Source organism: Balaenoptera ricei, chromosome 18, assembly GCF_028023285.1.
Source record: "Balaenoptera ricei isolate mBalRic1 chromosome 18, mBalRic1.hap2, whole genome shotgun sequence".
Taxonomy (NCBI): domain Eukaryota; kingdom Metazoa; phylum Chordata; class Mammalia; order Artiodactyla; family Balaenopteridae; genus Balaenoptera; species Balaenoptera ricei.
Window position 1 is genome coordinate 53,589,811 of NC_082656.1, and position 24,427 is coordinate 53,614,237.

The following is a 24,427-nucleotide window of genomic DNA, read 5'->3' on the forward strand; positions in this document are numbered from 1 at the left end:
CGTAGAGTTAGGCTATTATTGACTTTCTGACGACACATCAAAAGGAGGGTCATCTGCTTTGGGTGATCCTGGATCATCAAGCCATGATGATATTGATGGTTAGATGTCAAGAGATGTTGTGCTTGGGGATCCTGGGCAAATTGGAGCAGGACAGCATGAGATTGCCTCACGTTTCCCAGAATAGAGAGCAATTTAACCTTACAAACTATTTATTTCTGGATTTTTCCATTTAATATTTTCAGGCAGCAGATGACCACTGATAGCTGAACCTGGGGAAAGTGAAACTGAAGGTAAGGGAGAACTACTGTGGTTTGTCTTGGTCCTTTTCATTCACATTGGAGCTTTGTCAAAAATGTCCAGTGAACCTTGGATATCCATTCATATTTAAGGTGGAGGTCTTGAAAACCAATTGGAAGCTCTTTGTATATTGATAGGACTTGTTGAGAGTTGTTTTCTGGCTACCTCAAACCCAAATATTCCCTTGAGGAATCCACAACTATTCGTACATATGAGGACTCTCCCACAGCCAGTTTCCTCAGGAAGAATCTTCAGCTTCTGGCTGACATGGGTCAAAGTACATGCGGGCAAGGTTGGTCGTCACTTGGCCCTCAGAGCTGAGTCAGAGGAAGGAGGAGGGGGTGGCAGGAGGGGGTCTCATTGTTCAATTCCGTTTTAAGGTCGGCATCCCACTCTAAATACTCCTGGTGTTTCTGTTTTCTGAATCCCTCCAGTGGACCCACAGTCTCTGCCTACTTAAGAGAGAGGCATCTGGTCTGTGTGGGGCTCTAGAGGTCTAACTGCTCTTTGTAGATTTTCAGTACTCTCTTCTGTCATCAATCTCTTTATTATATTCACCTTCAGAAGAATCCTTGGTCTCCAGTTCCTAAATCCATCTAATGTTCTATGTCACTAATTTTCTTGATAATTCATCAACTTTGCTAAGTCATATATTTTCCAGTTTTCCAAATATCATTGACATCACTTTACTTCTGTCATTTATTTTGTTCTCTTTGTGTTCATGTTTATTTTCTCCCTTTCTGTCATTTTAATGTTCTGGCTTTTTCAACTTCTTCTGGAATCAGATTCTGGATTAATGCTATCTGCAGTCATAAATGGACCCCTAACACTTAGTGGCTTATTTCTTTTTTTTTAATTATAATTATAATTTTAATTTTTTATTACTTATCTCCATGATATCATTTGTGGCTTATTTCTTGTTCCTGGCTGGTGGGAGGCATTCTTCCATGATGTATTTCAGAAATCTTGGCTCCTTCCATTGGTACTGCCATTTTCCAGAACCAGCCAGTAGAAAGGAAAAAGCACAAGGAGAAGGCTCATGGCTGAAGTCTGTGTAGATAGTAACACACATATTCCGTGTACTCTCTATTCGTATGAACTAAAGACACGGGCCCCATCAAGATATATGCAAGTGCTCCTGGGAAATGTAGTCTATGGTTGTGCATTGGCATCCTTGCAATGACTCTATAATGTAGAAGAGGAAGAAAAATTCTTGTAGACAGCTGTCTATCTCTACCACATTTGTGGGGATGCAGTGAGAAATTATCTGCCACATTGCCCTATTTTTCTACCATTTGACTTCAGCTTTAGTATCAAAAAATATTCATTTGAGAATTCTTTCTATCTTTGAAAGTCTTCACACTTTACTGACACCAAGGAAGATGTTTTTCTTTCTCTTTTCAATTATTTGGGTTGTCTCCAGCTCAATAAGTAGAACAGTTATTTGGTATCTTATTGTATTAATTGTAAAAGAAGTAATTTGTTTTAATGCTGAAAATCTTAGTTACATAAGATGCTTTTCAGCTTATGACACTTTCTCCTTTCTTTGGGATTTTTAAAAAAAACATTTATTTATTTGTGTGTGGCAGGTCTTAGTTGTGGCACGTGAGATCTTTGTTGCCACGTGCAGGATCTTTAGTTGTGGCATGTGGGCTCTTAGTTGTGGCACGCAGGATCTTCGTTGTGGCATGTGGGATCTTTAGTTGCGGCGTGCAGGAGCTTTTTAAGTTGCGGCATGAGAACTCTCAGTTGTGGCATGCTGGCTCTTAGTTGTGGCATGCACGTGGGGTCTAGTTCCCTGATCAGGGATCAAACCTGGACCCCCTGCATTGGGAGCATGGAGTCTTAACCAATAGACCACCAGGGAAGTCCTGGGATTGGCTTCTATAATATATGACACTGACCTTTGGCCAGGGCCACTGATACAAACTGGGCTACACATTCTCTTTAAAAAAATTGAAATATGAAAACAGTGAGACTTAGTAACTATGACTCATTAGAGTTGAGTCACTTGAGTGGTAGTTTTCTAGCAATAAACATATTCTTGATATTTTGTGCTGAGATTCCTTTGAGCTACCTTTATTTCTTCCTCTCCTGAAACTTTTTGTTCAATTCCTTCTGCAACATCTTGAGAAATAGCAGAACTCTTCCAATAAATTCTCCCTTATACTTAATCTAGCTAGAGTCAGTCTCTGTTGTCTGTTGACTGCAACCAAAAGACCCTTAATTAGTACCCTGGGGAATGCAGATTTAATGGGATCTTCAATATCTGTCCAGTATCCATTGGCATTTTGAAGATTTTTTTCCCATTAGTTCTTATGTTAATGGCTTAGATTGACTGTGTTATATTGTGGGCTATATGTCTTTTCAGAAGTCCAAGAAGTGATTTCTTAGAACTAGATAAATGTCATTAGCTACTGTGTTGAATAGGATGAAGTTCATTCATTTTTCTGCCTGTCGTTTTGTCAACAACATAGTGGTCATAGGAAAATATGTAACAACATTTTTCTGGGATAGTGGCATTGTGGAGAATCAGTATCTTGCTCAAGGTCATATAATAGGTAAGAGATGGAGATGGCATTTTAACCCTACCTGCAAGACTCTATAGCCAAAGTTCAAGACCTCTCTCTATATATAAAACCTTTTACATGCCATACATTTAAATAGATGCTGGGAGATTGAAGATAAAAAAAAAAAAAAACAACCCTCTGTTCTTTGTTTTTTAAAACCCTGTGGCCTACCAGTAATTAGATGATATCAATAGAATATAGCGGATGAAAAGAGAGCAGTATACTGGGGATTATGAGGATATGGAAAAGAAACCTGCATCCCAACATGGGTATTTAAGGACTGCTTTTGGTTGAGCAAAGACTTACTGAATTATTAAATGTTAACAGGGCATGGAAAAGATGAGAAGGATCTTCTAAGTAGCAGGAAAAGCATGAGCAAAGTTACAGAAGAATAAATCTACAGCTGCTATGAACTACAAATGTTTGGTATTCAGAAAGCATAGGGTGCAGGCTAGGAAGATTATATTTGACAGGTTGGTAGTGACCGGTTCCTGGAGAATTCGGTGTAGCTAGCCTAACTTTTGGAATTGAAGAGGGAGCATATTGTAGTAATGAGGAGCATGGGTTCTGGAGCCAGACTGCCTGAGTCTGAATTCCGGCTCTGTATGATCTCGGGCAAGTTCTTTAACATCCATATACCTCAGTTTACTCATCTGTAAAAAGGAGATAATACTATTTCTTTTATAAAGATTAAATAAGTTAATGCTTATAAGAATGATTAGAATAGTGCCTGGAAAATAGTAAGTGCTGTATAATATTATTTACTCTTTAATTTTGATAAAATTAATAGAGCTTCTATGGGTTGAGAGAAATACCTTGAATGATTCCAAGGTTTCTGAGTATCCTGATGAATGATGGTGCCATTTCCTGAAATGAAGAATGTAGGAAGAAAAGCAGTCTAAGTCAAGGAACATAATGGATTTTGGTTTTCAAATGTGATTTTGATACTTGTGAGTCATTCAGTTAGGCATATTCTACAAGCATTGAATTTTAGGAACCTGATGTTCAGAGGTAAGTTTAGAGATACAGGAGTCCTCATAGAGATATTGATGAAACAATGATGGTGGGTAAGATTTCCAAGATAAATGTGTGCAGTGAGCTTCCCTGTTGGCACAGTGGTTGAGAATCTGCCTGCAGGGTACAATGGTTCGATCCCTGGTCCGGGAAGATTCCCACATGCCGTGGAGCAACTAAGCCCGTGTGCCACAACTACTGAGCCTGCGCTCTAGAGCCCACAAGCCACAACTACTGAGTCCATGTGCCACAACTACTGAAGCCTGTGTGCCTAGAGCCGGTGCTCCGCAACAAGAGAAGACACCGCAATGAGTAGACCCAGCTCACAGCAACTAGAGAAAGCCCACGTGCAGCAACGAAGACCCAATGCAGCCAAAAATTAAAAAAAAAAAAAAAATGTGTGCAGAAAGAAGAATAGTAGAATAAAGATGGAGCCCTGAGGTGCAGGGCAGGTAGAGCCCTGTGAAAAAGATAGACATAAATCCAAGGATTTGGCCTGAGAGTATAGTGTTTTTTCCTACTGCAGCTCAAGAAGCTGTTCTGTGAATCAGATGTTGAAACTAAAATTCCCACAATGCCCAGTATGAGACAGATTTAGAAGAAAAGGATACTTTCCTACAATGTTGGTGACAGAGTTATTGCTTAAACATTTTATAGAGGCAGTTGGTCTAAATGTGAACATGACCATTGATCTGGAACTTTCACATCTAGAAATATATATTAAAAAATTTATCAGAGATGCACACACAGATTCATATACAATCATGTATCTACAATGGTTATATTACATGTGTGTACAAATAGACTTTACTTTTTAGAGCAGTTTTAGGTTCACAGCAAAATTGAGTGAAAACTACAGAGAATTTCCATATACCCCCTGACCTCCATGTATGCAACCACCTCTACCATCTATATCACACACCAAAGTAGTATGTGAACTAACATTGACACATCATTATTGCTCAAAGCCCATAGTTTACATGAGAGTTCATGTTTGGTGTTGTACATTTTATGGGTTTTGACAAATATATAATGACATGTCTTCACCATTAGTAGTATCACACAAAATAGTTTTACTATATTCAGTCATGGATATATTTGTGCTATTTATAGTATAGGAAAAACTTGAAAACAACCTAAACATAGAATATTGGGTGATAGCTAACATGAATTAGGGCTCATCCAATTGATACAGTATGCAGCCCTTGAAAAATATGCTTGATCGAATGTCTGATAATATGAGAAAATCCTTTTAATGAAATCCTTTCATTATTAAATGAAAAAGAATAAGATTATGGAATTATATAAACATATTTATAGTATATATTATATTTGTGTGTATGGTATAATGTCACTTTTATATGTATATAAACACACATACATGCATACATAGAAACAGACAAAAAACTGAACAGATATACATCAAGATGTAAAACACTATTACAATAAAGCTGGAATAAATAGTTTCAATCAAAAATTTTTTCATACTAAAAATTGAGATATGAATAACATATAACACTGTGTAGTTTAAGGTGTACGATGTGTTGATTTGATACATTTATATATTACAATATGACCATCATAGTGTTAGCTAACACCTCTATCATGTCACATAATTATAATTTCTTTTTTGTACTGAGAATATTTACAATCTAGTCTCTTAGCAATTTTGCACTATATAATACTGTATTTTTAACTATAATTACAATGCTGTCTATTAGATCTCCAGAAGTTATTCACTTTCTAACTGTAAGTTTGTCCCATTCGACCGACACCTCTCCATTTCCCCAAACCCCTAGCCCCTGGTACCCACCATTCTATTCTGTTTCTATGAGTTCAGCTTTTTAAAGAGTCCACATATAAGTGATATCATACGGTATGTCTTCATCTTCCTGACTAATCTCACTTAGCATAATGCCTTCAACGTCTATCCATGTTGTTGCAAATGGCAGGATTCCATATTTAGCTGTTGTGAGTAATGCTGCAGTAAACATGGGAGTGCAGGTATCTTTTTGATATCTTATTTTCATTTCATATATATATATATCCAAAAGTGGATCATACTGTAATTGTATTTTTACTTTTTTGATGAACCTCTATATTATTTTCTATAGTTTTCAATTTACATTCTTACCAACAGTGTGAAGAAGTCCCTTTTCTCCACATACTTACCAACACTTATCACTTGTCTTTTTGATGACAGCCATTCTAACAGATGTAATATGATATCTCATTGTGGCTTTGATTTGTATTTCCCTGATGACTAGTGATATTGAGCACATTTTCATGTACCTGTTGGCTATTTACATGTCTTCTTTGGAAAAAGAATTTACTCTGCCCATTTTTTAGTTGAATTTTCTGTTGTTATTGAGTTGAATGAGTTCTCTCTCTCTCTCTCTCTAAATATATGATATTAACCACTTATCCAATATATAGTTTGCAAATATTTTCTCCCATTCTGTAGGTTGCCTTTTCAGTTTGTTGCTTGTTTCTTTTGCTGTTCATCTTATTAATTGCTTTCTGGCTGTTTTGTGGTTCCATTGTCCTCTTTTTCCTCTCTTGTTGTCTACCTTTGTGAAACGGTGGTTGTCTGTGGTGCTATCCTCTGATTCCCTGCTCTTTAGCTTTTGTGAATTTACTATAGGTTTTTGCTTTGTGGTTACCATGAGGCTTACATAAAACATTTGACAGATATAACAGTCCATTTTAAGCTGGTAGCAACTTAACTTTGATCATATATAGAAACTCTACTCTTTGACTCCCCTCTTTTATGTTTTTAATATCATGATTTACCTCTTTTTATATTGTGTATTCATTAAGAAATTATAGAAGCTATAGTTTTTTTAAAAAATATTTTAACCTTTATAATATAGTTAGTCAACACACTATCATATTCCAGATTTAGAGCTTTCTGAATCTGATGATATATTTACTCTTACCAGTGTGTTGCATATTTTTGTATGTTTTCATGTTACTAATTAGTGTCTTTTCATTTCAGTTTGAAGAACTCCTTTCAGCATTTCTTATAAGGCAATTCTAGTGGCAAAGAAGTCCCTCAGCTTTTATTTGTCATTTTGAAGGATAACTTTGCCATATAGACTATCTTTGGCTGGCAATTTTTTTTCTTTCAACACTTTGAATATATCAACCCATTCTCTCCTGATCTGTAGGGTTTCTGCTAAGAAATCTGCTGATAGTGTAATGGGGGTTTCTTTGTAGGTTAAAATATTTTTTTCTGTTGCTGCTTTTAGGATTCTCTCTTTTTTTTTTTGATTTGATTTTTGACAGTTTCATTATAATGTTTCTTGGAGGAGGTTATTTTGAATTGAAATAATGAGTGAGGTATTAGTTTAATAAACTTGGATGTCCAAGCCTCTCCCCAAATTTGAGAAGTTCTCAGTTGTTATTTCTTTAAATAAGCTTTCTGAAAAGAATCTGAAAAAGAATATATGTATGTATGTATATACATACATATATATATAACTGAATCACTTTGCTGTACACTTAAAACTAACACAACATTGCAAATTAACTATACTTCAATTAAAAAATAACTTATATTAAAAAAAAATAGTCCACCTTAAAAAAAAAGTTTTCTGTCTCCTTTTCCCTTTCTTCTTCTTCTGGAACTCCAATGATTCTAATATTGCTTCTTTTTTAAGAATTGAAGTATATTTTATTTATAACAGCATGTTATTTTCAGGTGTACAAATAGCAACTCTATTTTTATAGATTATAACCTATTTAAAGTCACTACAAAATAATGGCTATATTTCCCTATGCTGTACAACACATCCTTGTAGTCTATCCATTTTATACCTGGTAGTTTGTACCTCTCAATCCCTTACCCCAGTCTTGCATCTTCCCATCCCCTCTATTTCTATTTTGAGGTTTCTTTGAATTCTTTTTTGGGTAAATCACAGATACCTGTGTCTTGGGGTTTGGTTACTGGCAGATTATTATGACCTGTTGATGGCATATTTCCTTGACTCTTCATGTTCTTTGGAGTTTTGCGTTGCTGTTTTCACACTCAAAGTAGCAGTCACCTCCTCCAATCTTCACGAGCTGCCTTCAGTTGAGAGATATTTTTGTTGATCCTGCTTATATTTTGGGGCCTTCTCTGATCTTGTATGGTTAGACTTGCTCCACTTCTTGCTCTGTCTTGTAGCAGAACATTTAAGTTTGTACGTCTTCTCATGGTCTTACAATGCATCAGGCTGGCTGTTGGTAACCTCTCTTTTGTTTTCCCCAAAGTGGTGCTACAGCTCAAGACTGTGGTTTCTTCCTTTCCTGCAGACTCTGGTTTGTTTTCTGTGTGCACTCCCTGTCTATCTGAGCTTTCTTTCACCACCACCCTCGGGAATTCACATAAAGAGCTGGCTGTAGAGTTGGGGGAGGTGTGGGTTTGGCATTCAGGGTGCTGGGGGTGTCAGTGGACCAGTTGGAGGGATCCTTGAGTGAGATTTTTCTAGCAGCTCATGGACAGGCTTCCTGCTGGAGTTTAGAACACGTCAGCAGGAATTGTGTCTCTTTAATGTTCTCTGATATTCTTATTTGCCTCTTTTCCTATCTCCTTCCTACCTCCTCCCACTTCCCAGTCGTGAAGCTCTTGCTTTAATGCTCTGGGGGCTTCAGGAGAGAGATAGGTTTCTTTAGTAGCATCCTGCACAGCTGGGGAAGCTGGGTCCTCACTCACCACTCTTCCTTTTCCCCCGTGGGAGGGACCCCCAACCTCTTCTTTTTCTGAGCTGTGCCACCTGGTAGCGAGGGGTGATGCAGGCACAGCTCCTCTCAACCACTCCAATGAATCCAAGTTTGTATTTTTTAAAAACTCCAACAGAGTGCTAGGACTTTTCCTCTATAAACCTGGACTTCTCCAAAGGCTTTCTCATCTTGTGGGTATCTGCCCGAGTCAGTGTTTTCCAGGTACTCCTGGACCACAGCTGAGAGAGGTTGCAGCCAGTTTACAGGCCCCTGCTAGTTCCACAGCCTGTACTGGAGTCTGCCTGTCTATTACCCAATTCACAAGTGACAAGACTCCTCTCACGTTGCTTAATATATGGTGCTGGTCCCACAGCTCCCACAGAGGCACTTTTGTTCATGGATAGATGCTGACTTTTAGACGTTAAAAGGGGGACAAAAATTAGGGACATCTTGTATCACCATGATGCTGACATCACCTATCTCCATATTTTTGAATATTGCTTTAAGAAAGAATTTAAAGGTGGGATCATTGATTCAAAGGGAACAATGTAATTTCACCCTTGTGTTCATTTGGTAGTTTTTTTTTTTTTTTCCAATTAGACTCTTTGATGATAAGTCCAGGTCTTATTCATGAAAGAATAACTTGCATGTAGTCGGTAGGAGGGCCATTCCTTCAGTTTTCTTTGTATGAGTTCTACTTCTCTATGGAAGGAATTGATAATTTATATCTCTGTTATCTAGAACAGTGCTTGGTCTATAGTAGATGCTCAAAATCTGTTGAATGAATGAGTAAACCTAGCTTAAGACTTTGAACAGGCTATGTTTACTGATGGGTGAGGGCACTGTGTGATCAGAAACATAACCCTATACCGCTTCTTCTCTTTAACTTCATTGCTTCCAGGAGGTAGAGGTGTACAGTGGACCCTCTATATCCATGGGTTCTGCATCCATGGATTCAACCAACTGTGGATTGAAATATTAGAAAAAAATCCAGAAAGTTCCCAAAAGCATAACATGCATCTGCTGTCTGCCAGCAACTATTTGCATATCATTTACATTATATTAGATATTATAAGTAATCTAGAGATGATTTAAAGTATTGGGGTGAATATGCTTGGGTTATTTGCAAATACTATGTCATTTTATATAAGGGACTTGAGCATCCGCAGATTTTGGTATCCACATGGGGTCCTAGAACCAATCTCTCGTGAATACCAAGGGATGACTCTATATAATGATCCAGGCAAAACTTTTGGGCATAGGCTAGTTGTTTAAATGTTCTCTTTCTTGATGCTTGTTTGAGTTAGCTGCTCATCGTCCTGAGTTTATTTATCATGGGGATGGCTAAAGAATTTGAATTTTGACTTAAGACGAGATAAAGTTCCTGCTGGCCTGAGGTGTGGACATCTTCTACCAATTAGTTCAGTATTAGGGCATTAAGATATGACTCAGATTACAAAATGGTGTTTTTTTCACATTGATCACTGTGTGTATGTGTGTGTGTGTGTGTTTCCACATGTCTCAGTAACTATGAGAAGGGAGAGTAAGGATTTTCTGGAGCTAAGGTCAAGGCATTCTAGGGCATTGGTTACAATACCGTAAATCTCATCTTATTTCCAACAGTAATCATGCAAACCACTTCTGGCTTTAATATATTTGAATCCTGACAAGTTTAGGATAAGAATAAATTAGACATGATTGTTAATCACTTTGGAGGCTTATGTAGGGTATATGCAGACCTAAGCAAAAAATTATTTTAGAACCAGTTTTGTCTTAACATATTTTGGAGAATATCCAAGTTTAACTGAAAAACAAAATGCTGAACTAAATTTGTGCTGAAATTGAACAGTTTGTATGTCAATTATCATCAAAATAACGCTCAGCCTTTTTTTCTTTTTAATTCTTCCATTGGTGGCTTAAACCTTCACTTTGTGCATCTCCTCCAACACATTGCTTTGAGTATGGGCTAGTGAACCCTGGGTGGCTTTTTCTTTTCACAAGATTTCAAGCACTATGGACCCTGCCTTGAACACAGTTGCATCTCTGTTTTTTTCATCAACAGTATAAGAGAGCTGTGCTCTTAGAAGAACTGACACCTTTTTGCATTCTATCTCAGTTTATAGAAAGAGCAGATAAAAGATAAAACCAGACAGAGCGTCAGGAGGTTGGTCTATTTCAGCTTGCACAACTTTCTCTTCTGTTCTCCTGTTCAGCTGCACCACCAGGTTTAGTTGGGGCAAGATTGAAGCACATCAAGCAAGGATAGAAGGACTTTAAAAGCAGGTCTAAAGGAGCTCAGAAATTAGCACGAGGAGACTAAGAGATTGGAGAGGAATGTTTTGAAGGAAATTGTATTTCCTTTTCTCTCATTTTTCTTTGTGAGCTTGGGGAAGAGGAGGGGCGTGGAAAATGAGAAAAACTAGGGAGATAATGTTTAATTTTGATCATTAAATTTAAAAATTTTGAAAATGTCACACTGAAAAGAAAATTCTGATCTAATTTTCTCTACTTTGATATAGGAATTCTCTTGCTTCCATTTTTACAATAATAATATTTCAGATGTATATTTTTTGACCATTTTCCTGCTGAGGTATTGAGGGTTTTGTTCTTACCGACAATCACAGTAAAGATAGATAGATTACACATTTTTGCTCTCAGATGCTATTTTGTTATTATAACAAATTCTGAAAACTGGGAGGGTTACCATAGAAGGAACATAGGAGTAGTAATAGTTCTCACATCTTAGAGTCCCTGATGCACAAGAGTTTTGACATAAACATGTAGATGATGTTTCAGTAGGTGTGCATTTAGAAGATCGTATGGAACAAACCTATTTTATCATATAAGCTAAGTGGCATTTACAAAGCTATTTAATCTGTTTTGAAAATAGACACATCTCATTTTACTCAATAGTGAAACACCAAGAATAGCATATTGTCTGTGTGTATATGTGTGTGTGAGATTATTCTGTATTTTATAAATGGAGGTATATGGTTTTCTGAATTTTATCTTTGATTTAAGGGCTAAAAATCTAAATTTACTAAAAAAATTAGTGCAATTAATCAGGCTCTGAGAAGAAGTTTTATAGAATCTTCTTTCTCTCACTTAGCCCAACAAACTTTTGTGAAGCATACCATCTGCAAAGTGCTGTGGGTAGAAGTAAGACACAGTCTCTCAATGCGTTTACTCTCAAGTTAGGATAACTGACAGATTTGTATAAAACTAACTTTTCATTTCATTCATTGCTTTTAGAAGGCCTAAATAGCATATTTCTATCTACTGTATATATTGCCCAGGACATAGTTTGGTAAGTAAGATAAGATATTTCTTTTTGATTAAATAATTTGGATTGACCTGTTTAGTAGTTTGGAATTTCAGCTCGTAAGTAAAGTGTTATATTTAATGCCCCTCCCCCCAAATAAAAGCAGTCTAAATAAGTTGCATCAAACTTTTGGATCAATTGTTTTGCCTGAATGAAAAAATATATATTTGGCTACTCCCTTCAGTTAAAGTGACCTATCAACCTGGGACTTATGTATTAAATAAGTATGTCTGAGCATCTATTAAGTGTATAATAAGGCTAGACACTGAGGATAAAGTTAGAAATGGCATCAAAAGAACCATGGAAAGGTATTTCATCACTGAAAGTTGCTTAAAATTCACATTAAACTTGTTGGGTATCAGTGAGATTCTAATAATAAATGATGGTCTAAAATATTTATGTCGTTTTGTAAATTAGTCCTTTCAGGGAGGTCTAGTCTATGAATAGCCATTGCTCATGTTTGTAAATCGAGGGGTTCTGTGGATATCTCCAGTCGTATACATCTTTTTTTTTTTTTTTTAAAGATTTATTGATTGATTGATTTCTATGTTGGGTCTTCGTTTCTGTGCGAGGGCTTTCTCTAGTTGCGGCGAGCGGGGGCCATTCTTCATCACGGTGCGCGGGCCTCTCACTGTCGCGGCCTCTGTTGTTGCGGAGCACAGGCTCCAGACGCGCAGGCTCAGTAATTGTGGCTCACGGGCCCAGTTGCTCCGCGGCATGTGGGATCTTCCCAGACCAGGGCTCGAACCCGCGTCCCCTGCATTGGCAGGCAGATTCTCAACCACTGCGCCACCAGGGGAGGCCCCTGTATACATCGTTATCACTGTCTTAACAAGGCTTATTGTCCACCATTAAAGCCACATTACTTTGAGTTATTGGTTTAATTTCATGGACGTTAGGAGGAAGGTGAGGTGGTTGAAGCAGAAAACCAGAGAGTGTTTTTTAGGTTACTAAGTTAAATCTAATATTCCAAAGAAAATATTGCAGAGTATCTCATTTCACTTATTATAGGGATTTCATATACTATACTTATGAGTCCAATAATTTTCAAATTGAAAAATCTGCAAAAAGCCCTCTCCTATCTTTGGTAGTTCTGATATACTTTATAAACTTCTAATACAATCTAAATTTTTAATTAAAAAAACTTCCTGATTAAATAAATAATAATCAAAAAGCTCAATAAGATGTTAACAGAATGAAAACTGTTTCTTGAAAACATTATGCCACTGCTAAATTTCTTTTGCAATTATATGCTATTTTGAGGTGACATTATTCATATGCATTGAATATGCCATTGAATTTGTAGTTGATTTATAACAGTAGGATTGTTTTTACATCATTTCCATTTGTTTCTACAAACTCTTTTGCTACATAACTTCCAGTTCATCTCAAAGTAAAAAGTTCTATATATTAAAAACAAATGGAAAGTCATGCATATTTCAGTAGCCGTATAGTTATATTATATATTCTGACTTTGGTTGTTTACATTATAAGAAAACCCATTGATTACTCTGAATTGTGTCAGCCAAATTGAAAAGTCTAAAGGTATTAAAAATGAAAGACAAAAACTCCCTGCTTATATTCAAATTTCAGCTCTCAAATTAATATATTGTGGCTATTTTTCTTAAAAGAAAAATAAATCTGGACGTGTAAACATGAGACCACCTCAGATAAGTAATCCTGCTGTTGGTTGACTAACGTGCATTTTATTAGCTCTGTAAATGTGAATTTACATAATAGATGCTAATGGTTTTGAGGAAGTTGTTGAGGCCCAACAGGTCAATGATCCATGATGTCTAAATTCCTTAAACACATATTTGCATAATTTACCTTTCAAATATTTCATAAATGCATATTTATGGGATAGACTAGGGTTTAGTATTTTATTTTCAATTTATGCTTCATAGTATAGAAACCACATTAGATTATTGGTTCTTGCCCACAAGCTCTAGGGACATTTGTGACTAGTAAAATTTTCATCAATCAGAAGCTAGCAAACTGGAAAACTTCAAATATTTAGATTCTCTCATTTAGGTACATGTTGTACATAATAATTTTATGAGGTGAGTCAGTAAAAATTTATTTCATACCTACATACCTGTGATGTACACTGTGTTGGAAATTGTAGTTACAAAATGAATAAGGCATTGATTCTTCCATTGCTGAGCTCTCGTTTAGTTGGTAAGTTGGATAGGTGAACTGATAATTATAATAAAGTTTTATTTTTCTACAATTTATCTTAGGAGAAAGGGACATGTATAGAGTAAACATTGATATGTTACGACAAGGTCTTTATTTAAAAGTTGGGTCCTAAGATATGTTCTAGCATCACGAAAACTTCTGCCCTTCCCTGGACACTGCTTGCACCTCCATCTCCATCTCCATCTCCATCTCCATCTCCATCTCCATCTCCATCTCCATCTCCATCTCCACTGTGAAAATTACCAGCCAGAATGATGAGCTGAACTCACAGTAAAAGCCTAACACACTGTGTTCTCTCTCATTGGTTGTTGTAACCATGGCTCTCCTCATTTTTTTCACGTTGTTAAAAATCTGTCATCAGTTTCTCATAAGTTCAGAGTTTAAAAGCATTGCTTAATTGCTGGTGGTGTTGATTCAGATCACTTCCTTCAATTCTGTTCAGCAGAGTGTAGTCTGGTTCTGATCAATTCAGTTTAAGTCAAGTCCCCTAATGGTCTAGGGTGAGCAGTGTTGGCCTTCAGCTCTGTCATTTTTTCCTGTCATGATTACAGTGGAAAAGCAGGTAAAACTAGCATGCAGGTCTGCAAATGTATTGTCTTCAGGATTTATGTATGTTTAATTTAGGCAACCACTGACCACGACCTTCTTTACAATGTTCAGTTTTTGTGGAAATTTTTTCATTAAGACAGTATTCTAGAAGTTCTTTTTATAATCCTATCTCTTTCTTAAAATTATATGTCTATATCTATATAAGCCCTTAAATATATTTAAATATATTCAAATATAAACATTCACATATATTCATATATATACATATATATCTCAGTCTCTGAGCAGAGCACATTACGGTCAACATAATTTAAGAATATATATATATTTAAATTTTATTTATTTATTTATTTTTGGCTGCGATGGGTCTTTGTTGCTGTGCGCGGGCTTTCTCTAGTTGCGGCGAGCGGGGGCTACTCTTCGTTGAGGTGTGTGGGCTTCTCATTGCGGTGGCTTCTCTTGTTGCGGAGCAGGGGGTCTAGGCATGCGGACTTCAGTAGTTGTGGCACGTGGGCTCAGTAGTTGTGGCTCGCGGGCTCTAGAGCGCAGGCAGAGGAGTTGTGGTGCACGGACTTAGTTGCTCTGCGGCATGTGAGATCTTCCCAGACCAGGGCTCGAATCCATGTCCCCTGTATTAGCAGGAGGATTCTTAACCACTGCGCCATGAGGAAAGCCCCTAAAAATATGTTTTATTCACTGGTTTCTTCATAAACTTTCAACTCTACAAACCCCCATATGCTGAATTTCTTTGTTCCCCACACCCTCCCTACTTCCACCTTCATTTTCAAATTCCAGTTCTTTAAGCCGTGGAAACTTCTAGTGTCTTAATGTGGTTATTGATAAGTTCTTGTTAAACAAATGCTACTGTAACGATTTTTATTTCAAACTGTGTTACATATGTACAGTTCAATTTACCTCAACAAATGTTCTATCGTTTTCTCTTTAGAAAACAAAGTGCCACATATATTGGGTTTTTAAACTGAATTTAAATCATTGAGCCTTGGTTTCCTCATCTGTGAAAATGTTGTGAAGAAAGACACACTAGGAAGATTTAGGAAATGTCAGTTGCATCTCCATTGCAGAATTTAAAATTCTGTGCCTGCAGATTTTTGACTTATAAGTGACATTGAAAATTTTAGGATTGGGAACTCTTAGGAAGAATAAGGCATTGGTTTGAAGGTGTCATCAGAAGTTTAAAATCATAAATCCATGTTCCTCTCTTGGTTTCTGGCAACCCGGATGGGGGGCGGGTGTATTAGAATATGATTGCTGTCAGCAAAATGAATAGAGGAGATTTCAGAATGTGAGCGAGAGTACAGGGTATGATTCCCAGTTCCTTGACTAGCCAAGGCCAGGTTAGGTTCCTGACATCTGCTTACTTCATTTTCCTGACTGACCAGAATTATGAAAAGCAATGTCTGTTCTATGACAGAATCCATAGGAACCTGCTGGCTGAGACTTTCTTTCTTATTGCATTCTGCAATATTTACTCTTTATTTTTTCCTTATCACTTTCACATTCTAAACTAGAGATGATGAGACATTGGCAGGTTGCTGCAGTGAAAAGTTTTAATCTTCTGCCACTCTTTAAGCTGTTATTTCAAGATTATATTATTCTCCTGCCATTTACCTTCTCATCTGAATTTCAATTTGTTTGCATGTTTTAGTGCACCTTTTTTGGGGGAGAGCATTTGTGAGAGATCTTTCCAAATACACATTATATGAAATTTCTTTCGAATTGAAAAACTTTTAGGTTGTTTTGGGCACTCCCCACCCCTTCCTGAGCAAACAGTCAGTGGCCAGGAAAGCAGACAAGAGCACATTTTATTGTAATTATTTTTTTGTAATTATTAACAAGGGTGACTTCCTTGTTAATCTCTGCTATGGTACGGTTTGTGTCCCTTGTTTACTTCTGTATCCCATAGAACCTATTAAAGTGCTTGGCATGTATGCATTTAACAAATATTTGTTGCATCCTGGAGGATAGGGGATGACATTTGAAAAAATAAGCAGAATTCCACTAGAAAGATAATGCGCCAAGTATAGATCCTACAAATACAGGCAAGAATGAATGGTTATGGTCCATTGAGGAAATGAGCTTTGTTTAGAATAAACTGTATGGAGAGTCATGGAGGAAGACAAGGATGAACACGTTCCTCTGGGTCAGAGTATGAAGGGCTGGGTCTGCCACGCTAAAGCAATTGTACTCTATCCTTTAGGCCAGGACTTACAGACTTGAATTCCTGTAGATAGTATTAAAGAGTGAAGAGTACAAAGTAAAGTATTTCATGTCCTTCTTAATTACTTTCTAAGAATGAACAGTCTGAGCACCATAATGAACAGATCTGATTGGGAGGACAAAAGAGAGTGGTGGGAAGTAGGGCAACACAGAATGCACCCGCTCTGTTTAAAGACAGTGGTGTTACTCAGCTTCTGCCTATGTGGAAATTTGGGCACAGTGTTGTCAGATATTATGCTTTTTTTTTCAAGGGATTCCACAAATCTATAATTTGATACGAAGTGACATGATTTGTAAACTTTGACAACCATTTCAATTTTTTAAAGAATATATATGTGTGTGTATGTATATATAAATACACACACACCAGTGCTGTGAAGACCAAATAAAGTATATCTACAAACTAAATGTAGCTTGAGGGACACAAGTTTGTGACCTTTTTAAGCAATGGGAAGAAAAATGTCTACAAAAACCTCACTACTATTCTGTCAGGTTTGAGGCCTGGTCACTGATCATAGGATCAGAATGCAATAAAATGCAATTGATTATTAAATTGCAGTATAACGTGAATGCCATGGTACCTCTGATAATTCCGAAGGCACTTTAGGGTCTGGTGAAACTCCAGAGTTATAACACTGATAATAAATTTTTGTGTTATAGCACAAAAGTGCAATTGGTCTTATTATAAAATGTCAATTAGTAGAATATGATACATCAACTTTTTATTCACGAAGTCAAAAGAATACTTAAGCATCTACTAAGTGCCAGGCACTGTTCAAAGCACAGGGGATAGAGTACTGACAAATATAGTAAAAATCCCCACCCTCAGGAAGCTTTCATTCAGTAGTGCTTTTTAAAGTTGATGGAGTCATCATATCTATATACAATATCCCATAATCATATGCTTTAAAAATAGCAGTGGTTACTTCAAGTTCTGTTTTGAAAAATAATTACATTCTGTTGGCCTTTCATTAGTTTTCTCTAATGGTGTCCTTGGCCCCAGTACTCAATTCATTAGCTGGTGTTAATTAGAATTCTGGAAATACACTTGAAAAGCCATAACTTTAATTTTATAAATGAAATTATTGGCTGTATGTTCAAATATTAGATACTACACATAATTTATGAATGGCCTCTGTAAGGTGGCCTATAGCTACATGTGATTATGGGAATTTTTGACTTTATTTAGCAAACCATAAATGCCAAATTAACTTATAAAATCCTCAAATTAAAAGATAATTAAGTTTTTGCATAAACTTTTTTCTTTAATAAGGCTAAAATGGATTGGAAACAAAGGAGATTATATGAATAATTGCAACTGGGGGCATAACAGGACAGAATAGTGAACATGGAGCAGTAATAATGGATACATTTCCTCTCTGTTTATGGAAACTTCTTTCAGATTTAAAGATATTTCTTTCAGGTCAAAGGGAGAAATTCTGTAAAGGTACTTCAGTATCCTTACATGGAACTTTCAGTCTTTAGGGGAGAAAAATGAATAAAGAGTAATACTCATAGGTCTATAGGATATATCAATTATCAAGACAGGCCGCAGACATGAGACACTCCTGTGAATAGGTAAAGTGAATTTAGAACCAGTTTGGATAGCTTGGGACCCAAAGTTGTATAAATAGATAAAAATCTTGATCAGATTTTCTACAGCATCACTTCTAGAACTGGGCCTGGCAAAGGGACACAGGAGCCAAGAGAACAGGCCTGGAGCTAGAGTGCAGAGGCAATAAATGAGGAGGAGCAAGACAGGAAGGTCAGAGGCTTGACATGGAAAAGTAATAGATGAACATGATTTCCAAAATGTCACATAGTAATAAGACACACCAAGCCCTTGCCTCACCTCTTCCCAATCCTAGTCTTGCTTCCAAGAAGCAAGCACAATATATGTTTGAATTAGTAGCCAGTTTTTAAATTACACCTGAGTCAGTTTTATGTTGAGCCAATTGGTTTCCTGTGATATTCTATTTTCTTTACCTTTCTTCCTTAGAGTTAATATTAATATTTGAATTTTTCATTGGGATATGTTTCAGTGTTCTCTATTATTAATATGTTTTCTAAATGTTCAACAAAGCTGATATAGTTAAGCATAATGATCAGTTGCATTTCTTTCTTGAAAGGCTCCCTTCTGGAGCCAGCTGTCTTCTTGCCTCAAGGGAACCTACCTCAACATAATAAAGGCCATATATGACAAACCCACAGCAAACATTATTCTCAATGGTGAAAAACAGAAAGCATTTCCTCTAAGATCAGGAACAAGACAAGGGTGTCCACTCTTGCCACTATTATTCAGCATAGTTTTGGAAGTCCTAGGTACGGCAATCAGAGAAGAAAAAGAAACAAAAGGAATCCAAATTGGAAAAGAAGAAGTAAAACTGTCACTGTTTGCAGATGACATGATACTATACATAGAAAATCCTAAAGATGCCACCAGAAAACTACTAGAGCTAATCAATGAATTTGGTAAAGTTGCAGGATACAAAATTAATACGAAGAAATCCCTTGCATTCCTATACACTAACAATGAAAGATCAGAAAGAGAAGTTAAGGAAACAATCCCATTTACCGTTGCAACAAAAAGAATAAAATACCTAGGGATAAACCTACCTAAGGAGGCAAAAGACCTGTACTCAGAAAACTATAAGATACTGATAAAAATCAAAGAAAACACAAACAGATGGAGAGATATACCATGTTCTTGGATTGGAAGAATCAATATTGTGAAAATGACTATACTATCCAAAGCAATCTACAGATTCAATGCAATCCCTATCAAATTACCAATAGCACTTTTCACAGTACTAGAACAAAAAAATTTACAATTTGTATGGAAACGAAAAGGACCCCGAATAGCCAAAGCAATCTTAAGAAAGAAAAATGGAGCAGGAGGTATCAGGTTCCCTGACTTCAGACTATACTACAAAGCTACAGTAATCAAGACAATATGGTACTAGCACAAAAACAGACATCTAGATCAATGGAACAGGATAGAAAGCCCAGATAAACCCATGCACATATGGTCACCTAATCTATGACAAAGGAGGCAAGAATATACAATGGAGAAAAGACAGTCTCTTCAATAAGTGGTGCTGGGAAAACTGGGCAGCTACATGTAAAAGAATGAAATTAGAACACTCCCCAACACCATACACAAAAATAAACTCAAAATGGATTAAAGACCCAAATATAAGGACAGACACCATAAAAATCTTAGAGGAAAACATAGACAGAACACTCTTTGACATAAATCACAGCAAGATCCTTTTTGACCCACCTCCTAGAGTAATGAAAATAAAAACAAAAATAAACAAATTGGACCTAATTAAACTTAAAAGCTTTTGCACAGCAAAGGAAACCATAAACAAGGCAAAAAGACAACCTTCAGAATGGGAGAAAACATTTGCAAATGAAGCAACTGACAAAGGATTAATCTCCAAAATTTACAAATAGCTTATGCAGCTCAATATCAACAAAACAAATAACCCAATCAAAAAATGGGCAGAAGACCTAAATAGACATTTCTCAAAAAAAGACATACAGATGGCCAACAAACACATGAAAAGATGCTCAACATCACTAATTATTGGAGAAATGCATATCAATACTACAATGAGGTATCACCTCACACCAGTCAGAATGGTCATCATCAAAAAATCTACAAACGACAGATGCTGGAGAGGGTGTGGAGAAAAGGGAACCCTCTTGCACTGTTGGTGGGAATGTAAATTGATACAGCCACTATGGAGAACACTATGGAGTTTCCTTAAAAAACTAAAAATAGAACTACCATATGACCCAGCAATCCCACTACTGGGCATATACCCAGAGAAAACCATAATTCAAAAATAAACATGTACCACAATGTTCATTGCAGCACTATTTACAATTGCCAGGACATGGAAGCAACCTAAGTGTCCATCGACAGAGGAATGGATAAAGAAGAAGTGGTACATATATACAATGGAATATTACTCAGCCATAAAAAGGAAAGAAATTGAGTCATTTGTAGAGATGTGGATGGACCTAGAGACTGTCATACAGAGTGAAGTAAGTCAGAAAGAGAAAAACAAATATCGCATATTAACACATATATGTGGACTCTCGAAAAATGTTATAGATGATCTTATTGGCAAAGCAGAAATAGAGACACAGATGTAGAGAACAAACGTATGGATACCAAGGGGGAAAAGGGGGGGTGGGATGAATTGGGAGATTGGGATTGACATGTATATACTCTTGATACTATGTACAAAATAGATCAGTAATGAGAACCTACTGTGTAGCACAGGGAACTCTACTCAATACTCCGTGGTGACCTAAATGGGAAGGAAATCCACAAAAGAGGGGATATTTACATATACGTATAGCTGATTCACTTCGCTGTACAGTAGAAATTAACATAACATTGTAAAGCAATTATACGCCAATAAAAATTAATAAAAAATAAATAATCTGCTAAACACTGTAAAAAAAAAAAATGTTTTCAAAAGTCTTGATCTGCTGGCCAGATAATACCCAATTATTCCCTTTCACGGTTTCCTGGACTTCATGTCTTTTTCTTTCTTGATTTTAACCCTTGTTTTGTTGAAGCACGTCCCCCTATAGCTTCTTAAAAAACTGTAGCAGTTAGTGGAAAGTTTCAGTTTATAGAATGAGGAACAGATAAACTGTTCATTCACCTATTCAACAAATATTTGTTGAGTAATCAATAATAGGCATACACATTCAATCATCAGCATTCAGTAATTTCTCAGGAAAAGTTATTAAGATATAAACCAGAGCATTCCACTTCTTTGCTTCAAACCCTTTTGATGCTTCCCTTCACCCTTGGAATAAACTCCAAACTGGCTCTCAAGGTGCTGAATGATTTGACTCCACTTCTCTGCTCACCCTCCTTTCGTGCCACTCTCTCTCTTGCACCCCATACTCCATCACCCTGGCCATACTTTGGTTCCAGGAACACACGCGGGTCTTCAACATAGCACACCTTTTTCCACTGCCTATGTGCTCTTTCCCTGGCTCCTCACTATTTAGGACTTGGCTTAAATGTTCTCTACTGAGAGAAACTTTCTCTGAACACTCTCTCTGAAAAGGCCTTCTTAATCCACCCTTATCGTCTCTATCACAGTGCCTAATTTATTTCCTTTATGACAATAGTAAACATTTTAATAAATGCATTTGTTTATTGACTTGCTTATTTCCTATCTCCTTCATTGGAATGTAAACTTGATGAAGGCAGAGACCTTGGCTTATTCTCTGTTGTATTTTTGGGGACTAGTGCTGTGTAGGGAATGGAATAGCTTCCAAATGCATAAGTGACTCCAATTGGCTTGAAAAATTGAACTGAAATGACTGGTCCATAGACTGTACTGTTTAGGGAAAAGTGTTTGGAGAAATGAACGTGACTGCTGTGTGCCTAGTTCCTGTGTCCTACCCTGATCTCTCCTCTCGCCCTTGGGTCTGCCACACAGTACCGCATCCCCTGATGGGCCTGACATCCTCTACTCCTCTGTGCCTGACTAATTTCCACTTGACCTCCAAGCATCCCATCAAGTTTCAGTTCCTCTGTGGAATCTATTCTGACATTTTAAGACTGAGTCAGGTGGTTGTTTCCTAAGTTCCTATACTCTCTGTTTTAAACCTTTAATAATACTTAGCGTATGATCAAAATTGCCTCTTGCTTCTCTGTTGTTCATGTAAGAAATAAACTCCTAGAAAGCAGAGAAACCAAACCTTGTTCTCTCTTTTCTCAGTATATACAATGAAGGCTTCAAAGTAAGTATTCAGTTAAAACTTGTTAAATGAAAAAAATGAACAAGTAAATGACTACTGATAGAGAATATACTATAGAGGAAACAATATCTTTAGAAAAAATGTTTTGGAGATAGAATGGCAAACAGCAATCAGTAGAGAGAACATTTAAAAAAATTTTTATGAGGTGATAGGTAGTAAGAACATAGCCCGAGGAAGATGGCAATAATAATTTTGTGTTAGCACATCAGAAATGATGAAATGTATCAATGCCAAGGCTACTTCATTGGCATTTTAGTCTTTAGTAAGTGTGAGAGAGTTCTGATTCTACTGTAGAAAGAGATACTGACTCTCAAATGAGGAGGTTATGCTGATGAACACAGACATACCCATTTACACAGTGGTAACAATTAACATACAGTAGGAAATTTGATGCAGATTATTATTATTACTCTAATATGTGCTGGGCATTGCATTAACGTGCTTACCTTACATCATCTCTACCAGGACAATAACCGAATGTTTTCTCTAGTTTTTAGGTCTCTGTTCCCACCTCTGGCCACCTCAAAGCCTGTACTCTTTCCATCAGCTCCACTACTTGTCACTGTGAATAAGCAAACCAAGAAAACAAACTTCTTCATTGAATTTTAGCACTGAAATAATGTGGAAATTAGTCAGGTGCTGGGGTGCAGAGGTCATGACACACATCAGGGGATGTGGTACCTTGTTGCAGATCTGAGGCGGGAGAGCATGTGGCTTATTGAAGAATATGCAGCTGGAGCCCAGGAGGTCGAGTGGTGAGAAAAGCCATCAGAGTAGGACACAGGAACCAGGCACACAGCAGTCGTGTTCATCTCTTCAAACGATTTTTCCTCAACAGTATAGTCTGTGGACCAGTCACGTCAGTTAAATTTTTCAAACTGATTAGTCTCTCATGCATCAACGAATATCTCTTTGGAATTGGTCCATTTCATCTAGATTATCAAATTTGTTGGCATAGAGTTGTTCACAGTATTTATTCATTGATTGTCCTTTCAGTGTCAGTGGGAATGGTACTAATGTCCCTTCTTTAATTTCTGATATTAAATTTGTGATTTGTGTCCTTTTTTCCCCCTTTTTAAAAAGTTTTCCTGGCTAGAGGCTTATTGATTTTATTGATCTCTTCAAAGCATCAGCTTTTGGTTTTGTCGATTTTCTCAATTGATTTCTTGTTTTCAATTTCATTGATTTGAGCATCTTTATGCTGACAGCATGCTAACTCGAGTATGTATGCTGGTCTTTTGTTTCCTGCCCTGGAGCTTCTCTGACTCAGGGATGCCTATGGGAGCACACCTGACACTCACAGTGAGCAACTCAGAACTGCTGGTGGACAGTTCTGAGATGCATCCTACAGTTCCACGATGGGTTGATCACCTGTTGTCCACATTGGTTTACAATATAATAACACATCATTATACAGACTTGTCTCCCTTCTCTCTTTTACCCTGTGTATCAGTCAGGTTCTCCAGAGAAACAGAACTGGTAGGTGGTGTGTGTGTGTGTGTGTGTGTGTGTGTGTGTGTTTATGTATATAATATACATGTGTGTGCATGTATGTATATAAATTTATTATAAGGAATTGACTCACATAATTCTACAGGGTGAGTCTGTAGGCTCATGACCCAGGAAAAGCCAATGTTCCAGTGTAAGTTCGAAAGTAGGAAAGAGCTGATATCCCAGTTTGAAGGCACTCAAGGAGGAATTCTCTTGCACTTCAGGGAGGGTCAGACTT

At 36.9% G+C, this 24,427-nt stretch overlaps 1 long non-coding RNA gene across 1 annotated transcript in view; it reads left to right on the forward strand.

The window, feature by feature from the left end:
* Nucleotides 1-277: 277 nt before the first annotated feature.
* LOC132352555 (uncharacterized) overlaps nt 278-24,427 on the forward strand; it is a 305,390-nt gene continuing 281,240 nt past the window's right edge. Inside the window, exon 1 of the long non-coding RNA XR_009498774.1 lies at nt 278-290. This is a non-coding gene — a long non-coding RNA (uncharacterized LOC132352555). The remainder of the gene's footprint in view (nt 291-24,427) is intronic.